This window comes from Eriocheir sinensis, chromosome 17 (assembly GCF_024679095.1).
Source record: "Eriocheir sinensis breed Jianghai 21 chromosome 17, ASM2467909v1, whole genome shotgun sequence".
NCBI lineage: Eukaryota > Metazoa > Arthropoda > Malacostraca > Decapoda > Varunidae > Eriocheir > Eriocheir sinensis.
The window spans coordinates 5950659-5973158 of record NC_066525.1 but is presented as its reverse complement, the minus strand read 5'-3'; the positions used below and the strand labels follow the sequence as shown (position 1 = coordinate 5973158).

At 46.3% G+C, this 22500-nt stretch overlaps 1 protein-coding gene across 3 annotated transcripts in view; it reads left to right on the top strand.

The window, feature by feature from the left end:
• Window positions 1-22500, top strand: part of LOC126999862 (glutamate receptor ionotropic, delta-2-like) — a 370968-nt gene that overhangs the window by 307645 nt on the left and 40823 nt on the right. For 2 of the 3 annotated variants that reach the window (XR_007753643.1, XR_007753642.1), the window contains 2 exons: window positions 1246-1448; window positions 18003-18126. The gene's annotated coding sequence lies outside the window, so the exon portion shown is untranslated. The remainder of the gene's footprint in view (window positions 1-1245; window positions 1449-18002; window positions 18127-22500) is intronic. The other variant, XR_007753644.1, reaches the window with a different exon arrangement.

Genomic DNA, 22500 nt, shown 5'->3' with positions numbered 1-22500 from the left:
GGTGGTGATGGTGGTCATGGTGGTGTTGTGAGAGTGGTTTCAGGAATTATCGATGTGGTAATGAGTTCGTTGGTGGTATTGATGGCACGGATTAAGGCACATGGTATTTGGTAGTGGTGATGGTGGTGGTGTGATGGTAGTAGAGGTAATGATGATGGTTATGGTGTAGAATTGTAGATGATGGTGGTTCTTGAGTTGGTGCTTGTTGTAGAGGAGGCTGTACTCTCGATGATAATGAAGGTGATGTTGCCGATGGACTGACATTGATAGTGGTGTCAGTGTAAAAGATGGTGATGATGCCTTGATAATGTTAGTGGTCGTGTGAGTGATGATGGGTTGTAGATGATGCGGTGGTGATGATGATAGTGGGGGTGGCTCGACACTGGAAAAGAGGGTGATGGTACTAGTAACTGTGGTGTCGGTGATGATGGTGTTGATAGTTGGGATACTGGATAAGCTTTAGAAGATAGACGTGGTGGTGGTTATGGCAGTGATGGTAAATGGTGATGATACAGTAAATAATGATGGTACTGGTGGAGGATGAGGTGCAGATTATAAACATGGTGATGGTGGTGGTGGTGGTAAATGGGTTGAATTAGGAATGTGTCGATGCAGCAGATGAAGATGGTGGTGGATGAGGTGGCTGAGTGGTGTAGATGGTCATGGTCGCAGTGGTTTGGCATTAGATAAGAAGCCTGGTAGTGGTGGCGGCAATGGTAGTAGTAGATGAGATGTACATTAAGGTTGTGGTAGTATTGGTTCTTCTGTAGATAAAGAAGTATAGTGATGGTGGCGGTAATGGTGGTGGTAGATGGAGTGTAGATAATGGTAGTGAAAGTAGTGGTTAAGCTTTAGATAACAAGTAATGGTGGTGGTGGTGGTTACGGTTGTGGTAGTTGAAGCATAGACAAGGTTAGTGGTGGTAGTGGTAGTAGTGTTTAGATAAGAGGTAATGGTGGCGGTGGTGGTGGCGGAGGCGGGGGAGAGACACGAACGCGGCGGGCAGGCAGGCGGCAAGAAGCGTCGTGGGCAGCAGCAGCATCGAGGTGACGGGAACATAAAAATGACGCGCGAACTTAAAAATACCTCACAAAATTCCTCCCCTTCGTTCCTTCCTTCCTTCCGTTTGCTCTCGCGCTCGCTCCCTCCCTCCCTCTCCTTCAACCATTAAGATGAAGGACCGTACCCAGCGACAAACTTAGCTTCTCATAATGTTGTTGTTTTCTACTCCTCTTCCGCCCTCAGGAGTCACGTGACTTTCCTGCGATGGCGAAAGCGCTGTGGAGTCGTGGCGGTGAGGGCGGCAGTGCTGTTAGGCCGCTGCTGTCACCTGGTGCTGTGTGCTGAGTGCTGTGAAGGCGGTGACGGCGTGGCTGACGGTGCAGGTGACGCGGTGACTGGCTCTCCTTCTCCCCTCCCCTCTCCTCCATTCATCGGTGCGCGCCTGTGTACGTAAGGTTTGGTTTGGCGGTGGTGGTGTTGTTGGTGGTGGTAGTGGTGGTGATGGTAGTGGTGTTAAAGGTGTTTGTGGTGGTGTGGGTGTTGTTAGTGGTTTGATTGTTGTGGTTGTTATTGTTTTTGTTCTAATATTCGTTTTCTTGGTCTTTTTCTCATCTTTTTCTTCGTTTTTCTTCTTATTTTACTTCGTTTTCTTCTCGTTCTTCCTCGTCTTTAACTTTTTCCTCTTTTTTTTCTTCTTCATCTCCATGTTATAAGTCTCGTTCATGCTCTTCTGCTCTTGTTGTTGTTGCTGTTTTTCCTCTCCTTTTTTTCTTATATACATCACGTTTGTCAAATTTACCGTGTGACAATATTTTCCGGGGTTATCGCGCACCTGTCACCTGTATCTTGCGCACACACACACACACACACACACACACACACACACACACACACACACACACACACACACACACATACACACACTCCATAATGAGGCTGTCAAGGAAATGGCTGTGGCGGAGAGGACGAGAGAAGATGACCTGTGTTTTGCGGTGTCCAGTGTCTCCTCCCTTCCTTCCTTCCTTCCTTCTTTCCTTCTTTCTTTCTGCCTTCTTTCTTTCCAACCTTTTCCTTCCTTTTTTCCTTCCTCGCTTTCTTTCAATTTATCTTCTTTTTAATCCTATTCTTTTTTCCTTCCTTCCTTCCTTCCTTCCTTCTTTCCTTCTTTCTTTCTGCCTTCTTTCTTTCCAATCTTTTCCTTCCTCCCTTTTTCCTTCCTCGCTTTCTTTCAATTTATCTTTTTTTCCTTCTATTATTTTTTCCTTCCTCTCTTCCTTCCTTCCTTCTTTCCTTCTTTCTTTCTGCCTTCTTTCTTTCCAATCTTTTCCTTTCTTCCTTTTTTCCTTCCTCGCTTTCTTTCTTATCTTTTTTTCCTCCTATGTTTTCTTTCTTTTCTTCCTTCCATGCTTTCTTCTTTTCTTCCTTCTTCCTTGCTTCAATCCATCCCTCCTTTCTTCTTTTCTTGCTTTCTTCTTTCTCTCTTTCGTTTTTCCCTCCTTATTCTCCTTCTTTTCTTCCTTGATTCACTCCTTTCATCTTTCATAACTTTTTCCTCGATTTTTCATTACTCCTGAACATAATTCCTATCTACCAATCTATCTATCCGTCTATCTATCTCTCAGTATCAATCTATCTCTTATACACACACAAATTTACTCTCCTTTTTGCCTCCTTTCAATAATTTCCTTCCATGTTTCTGTCTACATTAAATCCTACTTCACCCTCTTGCTTTCCCTTCTTCCCTTATGTCACTTCGCCACCCCCCTCCTCCTCCTCCTCCTCCTCCTCCTCCTCCTCCTCCCAAGTTATAATCCCCCGCCGAGGTTAAGTAGCCAGGCCATTAATGTTTTAGAGATGGTCACTACCACAATAAGACAGAGGGCAACCACGCGTCTCCCCTGGGCCGCCTAATCTCCCTCCTCCCCTCTTTCCCTCTCCTCCCCTCGCGACATTTCTCTTTCTCCCTTCTTTTCCCCTCTCCCCCTTTCCCCTCCCTCCAGCACCTCCATTTCTTCTTTGTGTCCCTTTCTTCATCCCTTCTTTACCTCTCTTCTCTTTCCTTCCTTCCTCCTGTTGACCCCTCTACCTCCTCCTCTCTCCCTTTCCCCTTCCTTCAGCACCTCCATCTCTTCCCTCTTTGTTCCCTTCTTCATCCTCTCTTTTCAACCTCTTCTCCTCCTCCTCCTCCTGACTCCTCGATCTTCCCCTCTCTCTCCCTCCTTTCCCCTTCCCTCTAGCACCTCCCTTCCTTCTTTATCCCCCTCTTCATCCTTACTCTCCTGTCGTTCCTTCCTCCCTTCCGCCTTCTGTTCCTGTCCCTCTCGTGTCCCTCAAGACGACTAATTCTTCCGCCAACTTTTGTCACTGGGGATGAGAGAGAGAGAGAGAGAGAGAGAGAGAGAGAGAGAGAGAGAGAGAGAGAGAGAGAGAGAGAGAAAACGGGAGGTATGGGAAGGGGAGGCACTCACATACTCTCTCCCTCACTCTCTCTCCCCCCAACCTGCTCCCCTTCTCCTCCCCCCTCCCCTACACCCCTCATCCCCTTCCTGCTGCACAGATGGTTCGTGACAAATAAAACACGTGAAGGAGAAGGAAGAAAAAAAATATATAAAGTCATACGTTGATTTCTTTATAAGTGCGGTGCAGGTGGGAAGCAATGGAGCGGAGACTGGGGGGGGGAGGGGAGGAAAGGGGAAGGGGGAAGAGAGGGAGGGGAGGGGACTGGGGAGGTGGAAATGGGTAGGGAAGAAGTGAGGGGATTAGAAAAAAGGAGAGGAAGAGAGGGAAGGAAGGGGAATGGGAGGTGGAAACAGGTAGGGAGGAGAAGGGAAGAAGTGAGGAGATGGGAGAAAAGGAGAGGAAGAGAGGGAATGGAAGGGGGAGAGTGGGGAAAGGGATGGGAAGTGGGAGGGAGAGAAGAGAAGGGAAGGAAGGGGAAAAGGGAAGAAGGGAAAGAGAAGGGAAGGGAGGGGAAAGGAGGACTGAGGAAGGGAGGGGAAGAGGGGAAAGGTAGGTAAGAGATGGAAATGGGGGAGGGAAAAGGAGGAGAGATGGAAGGTAGGGGAAAGGGTAAGAAGGGAAAGAGAAAGGAAGGGAGGGGAAGAGAGGGGAAAGGAGAAATGGGGAAGGGAGGGGAAGAGGGGAAACGGAGGGGAACACACACACACACACACACACACACACACATACACACACACACACACACACACACACACACACACATACACACACACACACACACACACACACCTGTTTCCCACCTCGATGATTTCCTTCAGGTGTAGATAATTAGGCGCAGAGATAATTTTCCTGATTTTTTATATATTTTTCCTTATTTTTATGATTTTCTCCGTTGGTTGCTTTTTCCTGACTTTTGCTTTTTCTTGTTTTTTTTTGTTTCATTTTGTCTTCATTTTCTTCATTTTTGTGTATTTCCTTGCTTTGTTTTTTTCTTCATTTCTGTTTTCATTTTCTTCATTTTTTCGCCTCTTCATTTCATCCACACACCGAAGAAAACGAGCCGGCTTATATGAGTGCTGGGTGGTGTAGGTGAAGGGCGTGGGGGGAGGGGAGGCGTATAATTGTAAGGGTATGAATGGGAGGGTGCTTGCTTTACCGTTTTTCTCTTAGGTAATATTAACTCTCTCTCTCTCTCTCTCTCTCTCTCTCTCTCTCTCTCTCTCTCTCTCTCTCTCTCTCTCTCTCTCTCTCTCTCTCTCTCTCTCTCTCTCTCTCCCCCCGCCCCCTCCCTTTTCTTTCCTCTGCACGTGTTCCCTCCCTTTTTCCTCCAACCCCTTCCTCCCTCCCCCTCCCCTCCCCCCTCTATCTCCCCTTCACCCCCCCCCCCTCCCCCGGACCACACCTGCCAGAATTATCTAACAAGTTGAGAGGGAGGAAAGGCAGGGAGAGAGGGAGAGAGGGAAGGGAGGAAAGGGAGGAACAATTGTGGATAAAAATTAGTGGCTATTCTCTCTCTCTCTCTCTCTCTCTCTCTCTCTCTCTCTCTCTCTCTCTCTCTCTCTCTCTCTCTCTCTCTCTCTCTCTCTCTCTCTCTCTCTCTCTCTCTCTCTCTCTCCCTCTCTCCCTCTCTCTCTCTCTCTCTCTCTCTCTCTCTCTCTCTCTCTCTCTCTCTCTCTCAGGTGCGTGGAAGCAAAGGGAGGGAAAGATGGAGGGAGGAGGAGGGAGAAGGAGGAGGAAGCCTAAGAGGGAGTAATGGAAGGAAAAAGTACAGTACAGAGAGAGAGAGAGGGAGAGGGAGAGAGTCGTGAAAGTCTTCTCTGCTAAGTGGAAAATCGCGTAAAAGATAAACACGTTAATTAACAAATATGACAAGAGAAAAAAAAAAGAGAAAACTTGCAGAGAAGAAAAAAAATAAAATAATATAATAAGGATGAAGGAAATAAATAAATCGTAGGAGGAAGTGAAGCAAAGAAGGAAACTAAATTAGAGGGAGGGAAAAATGAGGAAGGAGAGAGAGAGAGAGGGAGAGAAGGGGAGGTAAAATTGTTAGGGGAGAGATTGATACGGAGAGAAAGAGAGGATGAGAGAGACTGATGGGGGAGGAATCTTTTCTCTCCCCGACGTAGGAGGAGATGTCAAACTAATTATGGTGTGTGTGTGTGTGTGTGTGTGTGTGTGTGTGTGTGTGTGTGTGTGTGTGTGTGTGTGTGTTTTGAAATACTTTAAAACCTCGTCAGCCACCCACACGCAACCATCATCCCTCGTGCACGCAAACACGCACACACTGACGCACGCACACAGACTCAAACGCGTGCATACGAACTTGTACACACACACACACACACACACACACACACACACACACACACACACACAGGAAATGCTTCGATGATGATTCAGATAGTTAACGTTCATTCTCTCTCTCTCTCTCTCTCTCTCTCTCTCTCTCTCTCTCTCTCTCTCTCTCTCTCTCTCTCTCTCTCTCTCTCTCTCTCTCTCTCTCTCTGACGTAACCATGACGTCAGACGCGGATCATCGTCATCATCTGCGGCGCCAAACGACCCATTAGAGGTGGAGGGGAAGGGGAGGAGGAGGGGGAGGGGGGAGGGGAGGGGAAGGAGGGAGGGAGGTAAAAAGTTCGTTCCTCATGACTGTGAATGATCCAAGGCTCTTTAATAATCCTCTTCCTCCTCTTCTTCCTCCTCCTCCTCCTCCTCCTCCTCCTTCTTCTATCTCGATTCTGGTGTCTTTGTTTTTGTTCACACGCACGCACACACGCACACACTATCTCTTCTCTTGTCTCTCTCTATCTCTCATTTACACTTGTCTCTTCCTCTTACACTCTCTCTCCCTCGCTCTCTTCTTTTTTTATTTTCTCTCTTTCTCTCCTCATCTTCCTCTCTCTCACTCATGCACTCACATTCACACACTATCTCTCCTCCTCTCTTTCTCTTCTCTCTCATTCACACATTCTCTCTCTCTCCTCTTCTCTCTTCCTCCTTCTAATCCCTCTTAACCTTTGCTATTCTCGGATATATTATTACCCTCACTGTGACCTTCCCTTCCTTTCTTCCCTCCCTTCTTAATCCCTTCACCCCATAACTTCCCCAAATTATCCTCCCCTACCTACCTGCCTGCCTCTCTTCACCTTCCTTCTCTCCCCTTCTTTACTTTCCACCCCAATGCAGTCCCTTTCTCTTCATCTGTCTGCCTCCCCATCATCTTCCTTCCTTTCCACTTTAACGCTGTCAGTCCCTTTCTCTTCTCTCCCCTTCTCTTTCTCTTCACATTTTCCTGCCTTTCTTCTCTCCTTTCTCTTCTTTCCCTCTTTCCTCTCTTCTTTTTCTCTTCCACCTTCCCCTCTTCCCCTTCTTCGCCTCACTTCCTCTCTCTCCAACCCGACCCACCCCTTTCCCTTCTTCCCTCTCCCTTCCCCTCCCATCCTCCTCCACCCAAACCTTCCCCTCCATCCTCCCTCCCCCGCCCCCCTCATCATCTCCAAGCCACACCTGTCAGCGGGGCTCGGGCGGGGGTGCATATGTGTAGTGTGACTGTCAAGCGGCCAAGTATAGCGTGTCCTACTTATATTTAATTGAAAGCAGATAAATCGGGAACGTCCGTGGCTATAAGGAGGAGGAGGAGGAGGAGGAGGAGGAGGAAGAGTATGATTAAGCAGAGTATGACTAATGCTTGCGGTCAGAGAGAGAGAGAGAGAGAGAGAGAGAGAGAGAGAATTAGGAACAAGCGTAGATTTTTTTTTCCTTCTTCTATTTCATGATTTCGACGCCGCGTTCTCGAAAGGAATATGACGGAAAAAAAAGGAATAATAAGCAAGAAAATAAAATGCAGAGGAAAACACAAAATTCGGGTTCTTGAAAGTTTTATCGACACACAAAGCTGTTCATACTTGCTTTTCTGCTCTCTCTCTCTCTCTCTCTCTCTCTCTCTCTCTCTCTCTCTCTCTCTCTCTCTCTCTCTCTCTCTCTCTCTCTCTCTCTCTCTCTCTCTCTCTCTCTCTCTCTCTCTCTCTCTCTCTCTCTCTCTCTCTCTCTCTCTCTCTCTCTCTCTCTCTCATTTATGTTTGTAATTCACTTTTTTTTCCTTATAGCGGATTTTTCAAGACAGGTTTCTCTCTCTCTCTTACTCTCTCTCCCACTCTCTCTCACTCTCTCTTTCCTTCCACCTTTCCTCTCACGTATGTAGATCCTCCTCTTCCTCCTCCTCCTCCTCCTCTACCCCAAGATAATGAGGTGTAGGAGGGTGAAAAAATCGGAGCATTCAATATATAGACTTCAAGCCTCCTTAAGCCGCGTAAAGAGTATCGGGCCGCACGCAGAGCCGCTTCAAAGTCGCGGAGAACCGGCCGTGTACAACGTAAACAAGGCGCGTGTAAAAATGGACCCCCGGATTTTAATCGTTTTTTTATACCGACAAAATACTTTCCTCCTCCGCGAGTCTCTTTGATCATTCATTCGTCTGTTTGATCGACCGATTTAATCATTAGACGCCCGGTGCTGGTGGTGGTGAAGGGGAGTTGTGGGGGGAAGAGGCGAGGGAGGATAAAGGGATGGGGGGTGAGGAAGTGGGGAGGAGAAAAGGGTGTGTGGGTGGGTGGGGGGGTACTACTCCCTTCGCATCTTCCCCTCCACCTCCTTCTCCCCCCCCGTCCTCATGTCTCACTCCATCATCGTCGCCTGCAGGATTTTCGCCCCTCAGGATGTGGCTTGGCGTCCTCTCTCACCCCCCCCCCCCCCCCTGCGCCTGCCCCAGCGGGAGACGCCTCGCTCCCCCTTTGTGTTGGTAATTAAGGAAAATTAAATAAACTTGAATAAATGCCAAGATGACCACTGCTGCGTCCCGGCTGATGATGGTGATGATGGTGATGATGATGATGGTGATGATGGTGATGATGATGATGATGCTCTGCTTATCCCTATGTCTCCCCTCACCCTCCAAGCCCCTGCCTCATCCCCCCCCCCCCTCTCTATCCTCCCAAGTCCCTGCCTCCTCCCCCCAGCCAGAGGAAAAAGGGGGAGAGAAGGAGAGAAGGGAGGAGGAATGGGAAGAGAAGGAAAAGTAGGAAAGTTATTGATGGGGAAGAGAGGAAGAAGAGACCTCGAGCGAAGGAGGGACGTAGAGATAGACAAGAGAAGAAAGCAGTGCCCAGAGGAAAAAGAAAAAGGTAGATAGACAGAGAGAAGAGAGGAGAAGAGAAGAGAAGAGAAGAGAAGAGATGGGAAGAGAAAGAGAGAGAGAAGGGAGGTGGGATAGGAGCAAGAACAAGAGAGGAAAGAGACTGAGAATGAAGATAATAATGAGAGAGAAGAGAAGAAAAGAGAAGAGAAGAGAAGAGAAGAGAAGAGAAGGGAAGGGAAGAGAAAGAGAGAGAGAAGGGAGGTGGGATGAGGAGCAAGAACAAGAGAAGAAAAGACTAAGAATGATAATAATAATAATGAAAGAGAGAGCAAGACAGAAGAGAGGAAAAGAAAAGAGATGGAGAAGAGAAGAGGAGAGAAGAAGGACACGCCAAGGCAGGAACTCAAGGGTCAGGAGGTAGATTGGTGTTCGCAAAAAGTAATCAGGTAAAATCAACTCTCGATTATATTAGTGATTACTGGTGAGCAAATGTTTTTAGCCATAATTACCTGAGCGAGGAGCACCTGTCCAGAACACCTGTCGGGGGGAGGGAGGGAGGGAGGGAAGGAGGGAGAGAGGGAGGGAGAGAAACGATGTAAGGTTTTCATGAATGTTTATATATTTTTTATATATTGAAGTACCATGTTTCTTCTTTTTTTCGAGGTATATGTTTACGTCTGTGTGTGTGTGTGTGTGTGTGTGTGTGTGTGTGTGTGTGTGAGGTAGTCAAGCACGAGGACGGGACGGGACGGGACGGGACGGGAAGGAACGGGACGGGAAGGGACGGGACAGGAAGGAACGGGACGGGAAGGGACGGGACGGAACGGGAACGGACGGGATGGGACGGGACGGAACGGGAAGGAACGGGACGGGACGGGAAATGAAGGGACGGGATGGGAAGGGACGGGACAGGACGGGAAGGAACGGGACGGGATGGGAAATGAAGGGACGGGATGGGAAGGGACGAGGACGGGTAGGGACTGGACGGGACGGGAAGAGACGGGACGGGACAGGACGGGACGGGGCAAAGACGGAAGCTTTGTCGTGTGATGGTCGGAAGAAAAATGGAAGAAAAACGGTCGAGGAAGACATTGGAGGCGACGGAAATGTTTGTTTTAATCGTACACGAGGCAAGAAAAGTTTGGCAGGCCGCTTGTGTTGCCGGCGTGAGGTGCTAATAAATAGACGCGTGAATTTAGATAAACGGAAACAACAAACAGACGAACGAGGAAGATAAGAGAGACATAAAGTGTTCGAGAGAGAGACACAAAAACAATTCCTAACACTTTTTTTCAAGATTTCAAGGCGGAAGAAGTCAACGATCCTCTGTGTGTGTGTGTGTGTGTGTGATGCAGAAGCTCGCGTCCCGGGGGTCAGGAAGATAAATCGTCGTACGTTTGGCAGGCGTGCACGTTTGCCTTTTTCCGATTGGCTGTAAACTCGCACGCAACGTTTGTCTCAGCCAGTTCGTCCAGACTCCGGCAGGGCGCGACAGCTCAATATCTAGCGGCAGGGCGAGGCAGGGAAGGCAGGGGACTAAAGCGGTAGAGAAGAGCAAGAAAAGGTGTAGAAGAACGATGGAAAAAGGGGAGGTGGTAAAGAGAGAAGAGGTGTAGAAGGGGAAGAGGGATAAGGTAGGGGACTGAAGCGGTGGAGAGGAGGAAGAAAAGGTGAAGGAAAAGAGATAGAAAAGGAGAGGCAGAAAGGAACTGAAGTGGCAGAGGGAAGGAAGAAAAGAAGAAAGGGGAAAGGAGAGGAGGCAGGGGATATAAGCAGTAAGAAAGAAGAGAGAAGAGGTTAGAGAAGGACAGGGAAAAGGGAGGCAGCAGGTGATGTGAGCAGTAGAGAAGAGCAAGAAGTGGCGTAGAAAAGAAGGGGAAAGGGGAGGTGGCAGGAGATTGAAGGAGTAAGGAGAGAGGAGAAGCAAGAAGGATGGGGAAAGGAGAGAAGCCAAGGGATGTAAGCGGTAAAGAAGGAAGAGAGGCAAGAAGAAGTGTAAAGAGAAGAGGATAGGGAAGGAGGCGTGGGCGGCAGCAGGGTATGGAAACGGTGAAGAGAGAAGAGAAGAAAAAAGGTGTGTGAGAATGAAAGGAACGGAAGAAAAAGTTGCAAAAGTAAGAAATAAAGGGAGAAATAGGAGGAATAGCGTTGCACGAGAAGGTTGAAGAGAAAGGTGATAGGGAATGTGTGATAAAGAGAAATAGGGGGAAATAAAGAAGAGTACAAGGCTGGGAATGAACGTCAGGAAGAAGAAAAAATAGAGAAAGCAGGAGTAGTTAGAGAAAAGGAATTATTAGCAGGAAAGGAGAAAGAAAGAAATACGAGAACCTGAAATTGAATGGACATAGATAAACGAAGAAGCTTTAATAGACACAATAACGAGATAACAAAGAAAAAAAAGGCAAATTGAAGGACAGATAGAGATTGAAAAGAGAGATAATAATGCTGCAGGGAAGGCGGAGTTAGGAAAATAAAATTGGAAAACGAGGAAAATGACAAGACAAAAAAAAGTTAGACAAAATATTCATAAAAAAAGAGAAAGAAAAAGAAAGAAAATAAAACATAAGAAGAACGAGAATGAAATAGCAACAAAGAGAGCCAGGTGAGGAGAGTGTGGGAGAGAAAGCAGGTGCGAGAGAGAGAGAGAGAGCGGTTCCCTCAACAAAGGCGGGCTAATGACACTTGGAGCAACGTCAAGTTAGAGAACAAATACAGTCACCTACTAACTGTGATTAAGAAAAGGGAGGCGGTGCTCAGCCATTCCCTTTGTGTGGTGTGAGAGGAAAGGGGGGGGGGGGAGGAGGGGGAGGGAAGGGAGGTTAGGCGGCGCCAGGATTCCTTTTGATACTCTCGTGAAGGAAAAGAAGGAAGGAAGGTGGTGAGAGAGAGAGAGAGAGAGAGAGAGAGAGAGAGAGAGACTAAAATCCATTCTCTCCTGCATTTTATATCTTTTTTATTTATTTTCTCTCTCTCTCTCTCTCTCTCTCTCTCTCTCAAACTTTTACTGGAGTACAATTTTTCTCTTCTTCTTCAGCTCGTTTTTCTTTTTTTTTTTCTTTTTTGTCCTTTCTCCACCACCTGCCTCCCCTCTGTCCTCTCTCTCTCTCTCTCTCTCTTTCTTTTTTCCTCCCCTCTCTCTTTTTTTCCCACTCCTTCAATCGCCATCTCTCTCTTTCTCTCTCGTCATTCATATTTATTTTCTTTTTTTTTTACATTTTATTCTTTTTTATGTTGTTTTTTTACTGTTCTTTTTTTTTGTCTGCTTTATCTTATTCATTCACACCTTTTCTTTTTTTTCTCCGTTTTCATTTTTCTTTTTTTTTTCATCCAATGGTCTTTTTTTTTCTCTTTCTCTTTTTCTCTCCGACGAGCAACATCCACTCTCTCCTTCTCTTCTTTCTCTCTCTCTATTCCTCTTTCTTATCCTCTTATTTCTCTTCCTCCTCTTCCTCTTTCTTCTGTGTCATGTATTCTTCGTCTTCTTATTGCATTATTTCTCCTTTATCATCTTTTTCGAATCTCCATTTATTCTTTCCTTCGTTTCTTTTTTCCTTCTTTCGTTTCTACCATTTTCTTTCTTCTTTTCTTCCCTCTTCCATCCTTGCTTCTTTTCTTCTTCTATTTCTTTTCTTTTTTTTTTCGTTTCTACTTTTTTCTCTTTCTTTTCTTTTATTCTCTTCTACCTTCTTTTCTCTCCTTTCGTTTTGTTTCGTCTTTTGTTTTTTGTGTTTTCTTTCCCTTCCATTCCCTTCCCTTAAATTCCCTCCCTTCTCTTCCCTTTCCTTCCCTTTCCTTCCCTTCCTTTCAATTCTCTTCCCTTCCCTTCCTTTCCTTTCCCTATCCTTCCCTTCCCTTCCCTTCCCTTCTTTTCCTTTCCTTTCCTTTCCCTTCCCTTCCCTTCCCTTTCCTTCCCTCCCCTTCCCCTCCCTTCTCTTCCTTTCCTTTCCTCTCCCTTCACCATCATCATCATTCCTCCTCCTCCTTTTCCAACACATCCCCCCTCCCCCCCTCCCAAAGTCAGTCTTCCTCGGTAAAGAGAATAAAAAAGAAAAGAAAGAAAAAGAAAGAAAAAAAGAAAAAAGTGAAGGTGTGTACAGAACAATGCGTGAAGGACCCTTACTTTACAATGGACTGGCGCCCCCCCTCCCCCCTTACCCCTTCACTTCCCCTTTCTTTCTCTCCTCCTCCTCCTCCTCCTCCTCCTCCTCCTCGCCGCTGGAAAATGTGAACCTTGAATAATGTCAAAAAGAAAAAAAAAATCTCGCTCCGAAAAGAGAGAAGCATTGAAAATTCTGTTTGGTTCTCTCCTCCTCCTCCTCCTCCTCCTCCTCCTCCTGCTTATCTCCCCACCTACCCCAAGCTTCCTTCTCTCCTTTCTTCCTTCCTCCGTTCCTTTCTTCTCTTCTATTCTTATTTTTTTACTTATTCTTTTGTGCTTTCCTTCTTTTTTTCATTTTTCTTTCTTTTAATATTTTCTTTCTCTTATTTTCACGTACATATCTTTCCTTCCGGTAATAACTTTTCTTTTCCTTTGCTTCCTTTTTTTTCATGTTGTTCTGTGTGTGTGTGTGTGTGTGTGTGTGTGTGTGTGTGTGTTTGCATGTGCGTCTGTGTGTAGGTGCCTCCCCTATCTTTTCTCCCCTTCCCTTCCTCCTTCTCCTCCTCCTCCTCCTCCCAAGCTATATATAAACCATATGACCCCTCTCACCTCCTATCTCTCCCCTCCTCACCCCAAAACTCACCCCAACCACATCCCTCCATCCACTCCGTCTCTCCCCCATCCCCCCTCACTCCCCACTCACCCCCTTTACCCCTTATGCACTCCCCCATCCCTCCCACCCACTCTCTCTCTCTCTAGCTCCCTCCCCTCCTCCCTCTCTCCCCGTCACGTCAGCTCAGTCACCGTCAGTTACTTGTCGCGGGCACACGGACGCCCCAAGACCTCAATATGCCACTTAACTTACCACCTCACGCCTTTCTCTATTAATCATGTGCCACGCCTCTGCCCTACACTCTCCTCCTCTTCCTCCTATTCTTCTTCTTTTACTCCTCCTTTTCCTCCTTTTCTTCTTCTTTTACTCCTACTCCTCCTCCTCCTTTTCTTCTTCTTTTACTTCTCCTCCTCCTCTTTTTCTTCTTGTTTTACTTCTCCTTTTCCTCCTTCTCTTCTTCTTTTCCTCCTCCTCCTCCTCCTCCTTTTCTTCTTCTTTTACTCCTCCTTTCCTCTTTCTTCTTCTTCTTCTCCTCCACCTCCTCCTCCTTTTCTTCTTCTTTTACTCCTACTCCTCCTCCTCCTCCTCCTCCTTTTCTTCTTCTTTTCCTCCTCCTCCTTCTCCTCCTCCTCCTCTTCTTCTTCCTCCTTCTCTTCCCCACCTGCATAGACCGTCTTTAGAGGGAAACAGTAGTGGAGACGAAGAAAATAATGATGATAACAAGACAGAGTAAGATAAAATGATAATGATAAGACGAAGAGAGAAGAGAAGTATGAATGATAAGGAAAATGATAAGAAGGAGAAGAAAGACTAGAAATATAAATAATGAAAATAAAAATAGAAAAAGATGAAGAATACAGAAGACGAAGAGGACTAGAAATAAAGATGGAGATAATGAAAAAGAAATAAAAGAAAACGGAAAAGAATATAGAGAACGATAAAGACTAAAAATAAGAATAATGACAAAAAGTAGAAAAAGAAGAAAAAGAAGAAGAAAAAAAAATAATAATAATAGGAGTAATGGCAACAACAGTGAGGGAAATTCGTCTCCATAATGCCTTCTTTATCAACGGCCTCCCTTATCCATCCATTCTTCCTCCCCCCTCCTCTCCCTCCCTCCTACCTCCTGCCCCCCCCCCCTCCCCCCTCGCTCTCAATACATTTACGGGGTCACTCTTATATTTTCCTCACAGTGCCACGTAATGATTCCCACGTCAACTTAGTGCCACATGAACGCCCTCCTCCTCCTCCTCCTCCTCCTGCAACGCCCCGCCCCGCCCCGCCCCGCCCCGCCGCCACCCTCTCCTTGGCTTCACCTACTGTTGACATCACACCATTCTTGCAGCTTGCTCTCATAATTTACCCTTTACCCCTCCTCCTCCTCTTCCTCTTCCTCCTGTCGTTGTTCCTCCTCATTTTCGAATTCTTTCTCCTTTCTCATTTTCATCCTCCTCTTCGTCTTCTTTCACCCCTTTAACCTCTACCTCGTTGTTTTATTTTCTCATTTTTCGTCTACCCTTTCGTCCTCCTCTTCCTCCTCCTCTTCTTCGTGTTCTTCCTCCTCATTTTCCAACTCTTCCTCCTCTTTCTCACTTTTCTACTGCTCTTCAATTTCCACCAGTTCATATTTTCATCCTCTTTCATCTCTCCTCCTCTTCCCTGCTGTTCTTTCTCCACCACCTCCTCTTCCTCTTCCTCTTCCTCCTGTTCCTCATTTTCATATTCATAATCCTTTCCCTTCACCTTCTCTCCCTCTCCTTCCCTTCCCCGCCGCCAGAACCACCTCCGTCACCTGTGCGCCGCCGCCCCTTCCCCTCGCTACACGCTCGCCTTCCTCCCTCCCTCTCCCTTCCCTCTCCCACCCACAGCCTCCCACCTCCACTTATCACCTTCCACCTGCCTAACATATCCACCTAAGTCCCTGCCTCCACCTGTCCTGCCTCTGTCACCACCGCCACCACCAACCTGCCATCCCGACCCTTGCCTTGCCGCCGACCCGCCACTGCCCGCCGCCGCCGCTATCGCTCAGCCACCGCTAAAGTTTTCCGCCCAGCTAATAGGTCTATGATGCCCGTCCCGTGTCTCCCCCCGCCGCCCCCACAGCCACGCCCTTGCCCCACGTCACCACCGTCGCCCCATGTTGCCTGTTCCCTCCCTCCCACCTAGCCTAGCACTCAGCACCACCAATATCAAGCAACATTTTTTTTTCACACCCTCTGCTGCTGCTAATGCTAATATTGATAATAATAAATGTAATCACAATAAGAATATGAACAAAAGGAATAACAAGGAGAACAAGAGCAAGAGCAAAACCAAGAACTAGAACAATAAGAACAAGAAGAAAAGTATATTAACAACAACCCTGATAATAACGATAGTAGAAAATAGTTGTGTAATCCTCCGCATAGTCTATTTTTTGCCATTTAAATATGATTCCCGTTTTTCTATCGATATTTTCATCATGCAGTCACACTTCACGTCATTCTTATACATTATCAAAGAAGTAGTGCACATTTTTCTATTCATTTTCATTGTTTTCCATTTTTATTAATTTTTATACTTCATTTTTTTATTCCGTTGCAAGGGTTTTTTTCCCCTCCCGTGTCTAGCAGCGAAAAATTCATTGATGTTACCTGCGTTCGTGTGTCCGTGTTGAGCGACGTTCAGTAATGCGCGGAACAAGATAATCTCACCTCACCGCCGCACCGGGGAAGAAAGACGAGCTGGGGCGGGGAGGGCGGGGAGGCAGGGGGCGGCGTGGGTAAGCGGGCACCCTCACACTGGCTTTGTTTCCTCGGCTCGCCGCCAGAGGGAGGCAGCTGCAGGAAGAGCCGCCCACACCTGCCTCCCGCCCACGACCAAGATCGCCACGCCCAGCACGCCCGACACTGACCCCCGATGACCGCACGCCCACGCTCTCATTACTGTAACACTCACAGGCACGTTCACGGGTACATTCATGAAGACTTGAAAACACTAAACATAAAAAATAAAGTAAGCGTCAAGCCTTTTCCTTCTAGTACACGCACTCGCAAAAAATGGATAGAATAGATTAACTGACTTGCGTTCCTATACTCACGATTCCTAAACTCATGATCACTCGATAGTCAAGGTAAAATAAAAGTTAAATACGTTGCATCATTCACCAAGACTTACTCTGTACAAAAAAAATATTAGAACCAAGGTATGAACGCAGGAATTACTGAGTGAACAAGTTGTAGTGATTCTATGGTACGTATTTTATTGAAGTCACGATTGCTATGATCTCCCTCGACCCTCGTGAGCATGACAAGTTGTACTGCAGCGCGTTGCCTCGGTGCTCATATTGGTCGCATTAACCCTTTACTCTGTGGTGGGCAAGACTCATTACTTCGACGCGAGAAATGGCTCAGAATCGCCGAATATCTTATTGGTTCACCTGTCAGGATGAAAATATCGTGAACTGGAAAATGTCTCCACCAAATATTCATGAGCAGCATCCTGTCATAATGTCCTGAACACTGTCCTCCGCGTGATGGTTGGAAGTAATGCTGTTAATGGCTGGGGGCCCTCGTGATCATTAATTCAGAAAATATTAATAAACTTTGGGACTCACGGCATCGCTTCATGAAGAGTATCGCACATCTCACTAAACTTTATAATGATGAAAACTATATAAGCCATTTCAGTAAGGCACCGTTGGAAAGCAAGAAAAGACGCTAGTGGTGGACAACGTAAGACACCAGCAGAGAGAGTTGGAGGGCAGGAGAGGTCACGAGTGGAGAGGAACAGAAGACAGCAATATAGGAGTAAGTAAAAGCGCCGGTGGGGAGCAAGAAAAGACACTGGTAAAGGGTAACGTAGGACACCAGTAGAGAGGGTTGGAGGTCAGGAGAGGTCACATGTGGAGAGGAACAGAAAATAGCAATATAGAGGGCACTAAAGACACCGGTGGAAGGCATGAAAAGACAGGTAAAGGGTAGGACGCCAGTGAAGAGGATTTAAGATCAGGAGAGGTCACAGATGGAGAGGAAAACAAGACAGCAATAAAGAGGGAAATAAAGACACCAGTGGAGGCATGAAAAGACACTGGTAAAGGATAAGACGCCAGTGAAGAGTATTTAAGGTCAGGAGAGGTCACAGGTGGAGTGGAAAACAAGACAGCAATATAGAAAGAACTAAGGACACCAGTAGAGAGAAGAGCAGATGACAGGCAGAGAGGAACTAAAAGAGCCGGAGAAGGTCACGAAAAGACACTGGTAGAGGGGAACAGAAGACACCAGTAGAGAAGCAACAAAAGGAACTGGTGGAGGGCAGAATAGGTCGCAGGTGGAGGGGAAAGAATAGAAAACGCAGGTAGAAAGGGGAAAATTATCACTGAGGTTCTCATTACTTCGCTCATCGCATTTTCTCATCTCCATTTTTTCCGCAATTTTTTCTTCACAGCAAACAACACACACACAAACTCACTAACAAACAAACACAAATGTATATATGTACAAAACAAGCAAAATAATAACACAGACAAACAAACGAATTTACAAACGAATATGAGAGAGAGAGAGAGAGAGAGAGAGAGAGAGAGAGAATTAAAACCATCAACATTGAGAGAGGAAGGGAGAAGGAAAGAACGGGGAGTGAGAGGGAAGAAGTAGGAGAGAAGGGCTTCCTTGGCCACGGGCCGCCGCTTACATAATTATTTTTTATCCGCAGAAGGAAAAACGAGACGAAGTAAAAACCAAGATATTAATTATGGCCGCCCAGCGAAGCGCCAGACTGACCAAGCACTCCAGCGGGCGGGTAGGAGGCGGGGCGGCGCGCGGAGGCTGACGAGGCGGTGAGTAGACTAATGGTCGTATCTTAAAACATTTCGTTGCCCAAGAACACCTATTTCACAAGGCTTTCGCAGGTGTTGTGGGCATTTCCAGGGGTAGTTTCATGACCCTGGTAGTAGTTTGACCCTTCCTCTGTACCATGAGCCTAAAGAAACACTCATTAGAACCCGATTGATCCCCTCTTTGACCTTTAGAAATACCTGATGTGAGAAGCGAAAGTTTCTTGTAATACCGATCTAAGGGTCGTATTTTAAAACATTTCGTCGCCCAAGTTCACATATTTGACATGGCTTTCGTAGGACCTGTAGGCCTTTCCAGGGGTAGTTTTATGACCCTGGTGGTAGTTTGACCTTCTTCTGTGCCATGAACCTTAAAAAACACTCATGAAAAGCAGATTGGTCCCCTCTTTGACCTATAGAAATAGTTGATGTGAGAAGCGATGGTGTCTTAAAATACGCCCCTTAGGCCTCTGGATGTAGTACTCGTAGGCCTTTGTGTGTACTTTGTGTGGCGTAGCGGGAAATCAGCGCTGCGTCATGGCCCTTAAAGCAGTTAACGAGGTACTTTTTCTCTATCGCAGTATCCTTAAAGCAGATTTCAGACGAGTGGGTTATTCTTGCCGCGAATGGTTATAGTTCAATGATGATATGTAACCCGTGAAGTAGGTAACGGAGCACTTATCTCGCAATGTCCATACAGCGCCCTAAAAATTGAATAGACTAGATTAATTGCCTTACGTTCCTATACTCACGAGCATTCACCAATCAAGGAAAGATGCAAGTCAATACGTTGCGTTGTTCACAAAAAAAAACTTATTGTGCAGAAAAAATAATCAGAACAAATGTCCGAATGCAGGAATTAGTGAGTTAACTAGTTGCGGTGAGTCAATGGTTCATGTTCTGTTGAAAGCTCGATTGCTATGATCTCTCTCGAGCCTTCGTGAGCATGCAGGTTATTCTGTGTCAAGTAAAGTTGGGGGCATACGCGTGGCCTCGGTGTTCATATCCGTCGCATTGGCTCTTGAGGATGTGGTGGGTAGGAATTCATTACTTCGATGCGAGAAATGGCTCAGAATTGCCGGATATTCTATAAATCGGTGATCCTTGTCCATAAGTTATCGTTGAATGCTGTTATACGTTCCTTGACGTCGGTAGCGGAATACTTTTTTCGCACGTCCAACAGGAAATTTCAGACAAAGATAAAGACAAAGACGATCCATGTCCGCGAGTAATGACTTAAATGTTACTGATAGAAGAAATGGAAAGAAATAAGAGCTGAGTATAAGATAACGAGACAGAGATCAAGCATCATGGACTAGGGGACAGAGAAAGGTTCAAGATACTTTCATGGCTTGTGCGAATATCAAAATCAATGCACTGGGGCAGGTCACATCATTGAAGATTACTTTGGTCGTTATCTGCTATCAGTTATATATCAGTTATTTAAACGTTTCATTGCAGTCAGTCTTATAATTAGAATATATAAATGAAGGAAACGCATTGATGTAGTTGTGTATATGAGGCAAATGAATTACTGTACCAAATTTCGGATACAGTGATCGCTCGTACATTTTTGCTCCACCGCCTCAACCTACCAAAACTGTGATACCAAACCATAACCACAATACATAACTGAGGCAAAAGAATACAGTATAATGAAACGCAATGCTGACATTATGTAGATGAAGGAAATAAATAACTTTGCCCAATTTGAGATTCCACGACTACTCACAAAGTCCTTACCACTTGCACACTCTTACCCAAGGCTGCGAGTTACTAAATCTGAGCTACACTGACCACTCCTACAGTCTTGCCCCTACCGCTACGAGTTTTTTTGTTCTCTCATAATGCGCAGTACTTTCCGTCGACAGGCTTAAAAGAACCCACTGCCGCTCTCAACTCCGGCGTCAACTCAAAGAGCCTGTTCTTTGACACAGTGGGTTTAAAGTCTCCGAAACCAAAGTACCATAGACGATGAGAATTACTTGTATAGTGTCAGTGTTCATGTAAGGTAAAGGTAAAGTTGTGACGGAGATGAGCACCGAGGCCACGCGTAATTCATGTGAGAAATTGAGAAACGACGACGCAAGTAGGATAATGATGATGATGAGGAAGAGGAGGAGGAGGAGGAGGAGGAGGAAACGGGGAAGGAGATGAAGAGAGAAGAGGAGGAGAAGGAGAACAACTACAAAAAAATAGAAAGACGAAGAAGAAAATCCCCGTTTCTTCGGCTAAAGTCTTATCCCCCAAAAATAATGAAAATACTAACCTTCTGAATAAACCACTCGAGAGACGCTTCCTCTTTCTCATCTTCCTCTTCCCTTACCTCCTCATTCTCCTCCTCCTCCTCCTCTTCCTCTTCACCATCCTCCATTTCTCCCACTTAATCCTCAAGTCTCTCTCTTCTCCGCCTCCTCCTCGCCCTCCTTACTCCAGCGAAGCCTACCCACTCTTGCCACTCCTCCGTTAGCCCCGTCAAATATTAAACAGATAAATAAACAAACAAAAACAAGCAGAAAGAAGTGAATAAGAAACCCCAGTCAATTTCCTCCTACTCCTCCGTTATTCTCTTTCACGGCCTCGCGTCCTGCCTCCCCCTCCTCCATCCCCCTCCTTCCCTCCCCCCTTGCCTCTTCTTCCTCTCCAGCCCGCCATTGTTTGCCTCCCTGTTTACTCTCCACCCTTGCTTAAACAATCAGTCGCGGGAGAGTTTACCTTCTAACACTTGTGATCGGTGGGAGGTGGCGCCTGGCTTCCCTGTGATGTCGTGTGGAGGGTATGACGGTGGCGCTTGATGATGGGATCGGAAAATAGGGATGTGATAAGTGTGAGGGGGGGGGTGATTAGGGGGTGAAATAAAGGTGCAGTGTGGGTTTTGAGGGAGGGTGTGGTATGGTGTGGCGATGGAGAGTAAGATATAGTGTGGCTGGAGAGGTCGGGAGCGCTTGGGTTATGAAGGGGAGTGAGGGTGTGGTATGGTGTGACTTTAGAGGAGATGGCATAGTGTGGCTCTAGAGGTCGGCAACGCTTGGGTTATGAAGGGGAGTGAGGGTGTGGTATGGTGTGACTTTAGAGGAGATGGCATAGTGTGGCTCTAGAGGTCGGCAACGCTTGGGTTATGAAGGGGAGTCAGGGTGTGGTATGGTGTGACTTTAGAGGATATGGCATTGTGTGGCTCAACAGTAGAGGTCAGAAGTTCTTGGGTTAGTATGTGAGGGGAGTGAGGGTGTGGTATGGTGTGGCTTTAGAGGGAATGTTATAGTGTGGCTCAAAATGGTCGAAAGCTCTTGTGTTATTACGTGAGGTGGAGTACATATGCAGTGTGACTTTCGAGGTGTGGTCTTTGGTAGTAAATTAGCTATAGTTTTCCCTCTAATATGCCTGTTTTTATATTTATTTAGCTTCGAGTGTCGTCCCTGTCTTGAGCGGCTCCGGTTAATTCTCAATAAACTTCATGAACACTTAATTTTGCACTCACATCCAGTTCATTACCTTCGAGTACTGTTAGGTTGAAGTGCTCAATATATTACAACAAACTGGCTGATATATATAATTGTCAACTCCTCCATCCTCGTACACTCCACGCCATCTATTGTATCTTCAGCAAAACAGCGTCTAGCCCTTAACTACCACGCCCTCATGATCACCAACGTATCCTTAATTCCTCGTCCTAGCAAGCCACAGTTATTATGGTCACAGGTCTGCGCCATAGAACAGTAAAAGGGAGACAAAAGGGAGGGTGTGTTTTGTTTTGAAATGTGAGTAGTAATGACCGTAGACTTCGCCGCTACCCACCGCGTCTTGCCCGCTCCCGTCACTCCGCTCCGCTCCGTCAGACCTAACCAGCGCCGCCCGACTCTGCCATCCGCCGCTCCTGACACGCCCGCTGCATCCACCCTCCCATAGAACTCCCCGTAATATGTGTGTGTGGGGGGAGGAAGGGGAGGGTTGCTCGTTCCCATCTTTCCGTGTATTTTTTTTTTGTCCAGATTCATTGAGTTTTTTTTAAGTAAATGACTCGAGGAAAAAAAATCACAGAGCCCAAGAGATTAAAACGATGAAGGTGGACTATGATATTTGAGGTTTTTCAAGTTTCCTAAGTCACTGTGAAAAAAAATATATCACTCTCTAGGTCGTAAAATTTTATAATATAATGAATAAATAAATGAATGAACAAATGGAAATAAGTATGAATTAAATATGTAAAGCAGTAGATGAACAAATAAGTAAAATGTACCAAATAGATATATATAGATAAATAAGTATATATAAATTCATTAACAAGATATTATTGGATTCTCTCTCTCTCTCTCTCTCTCTCTCTCTCTCTCTCTCTCTCTCTCTCTCTCTCTCGCTCTCTCTCTCGCTCTCTCTCTC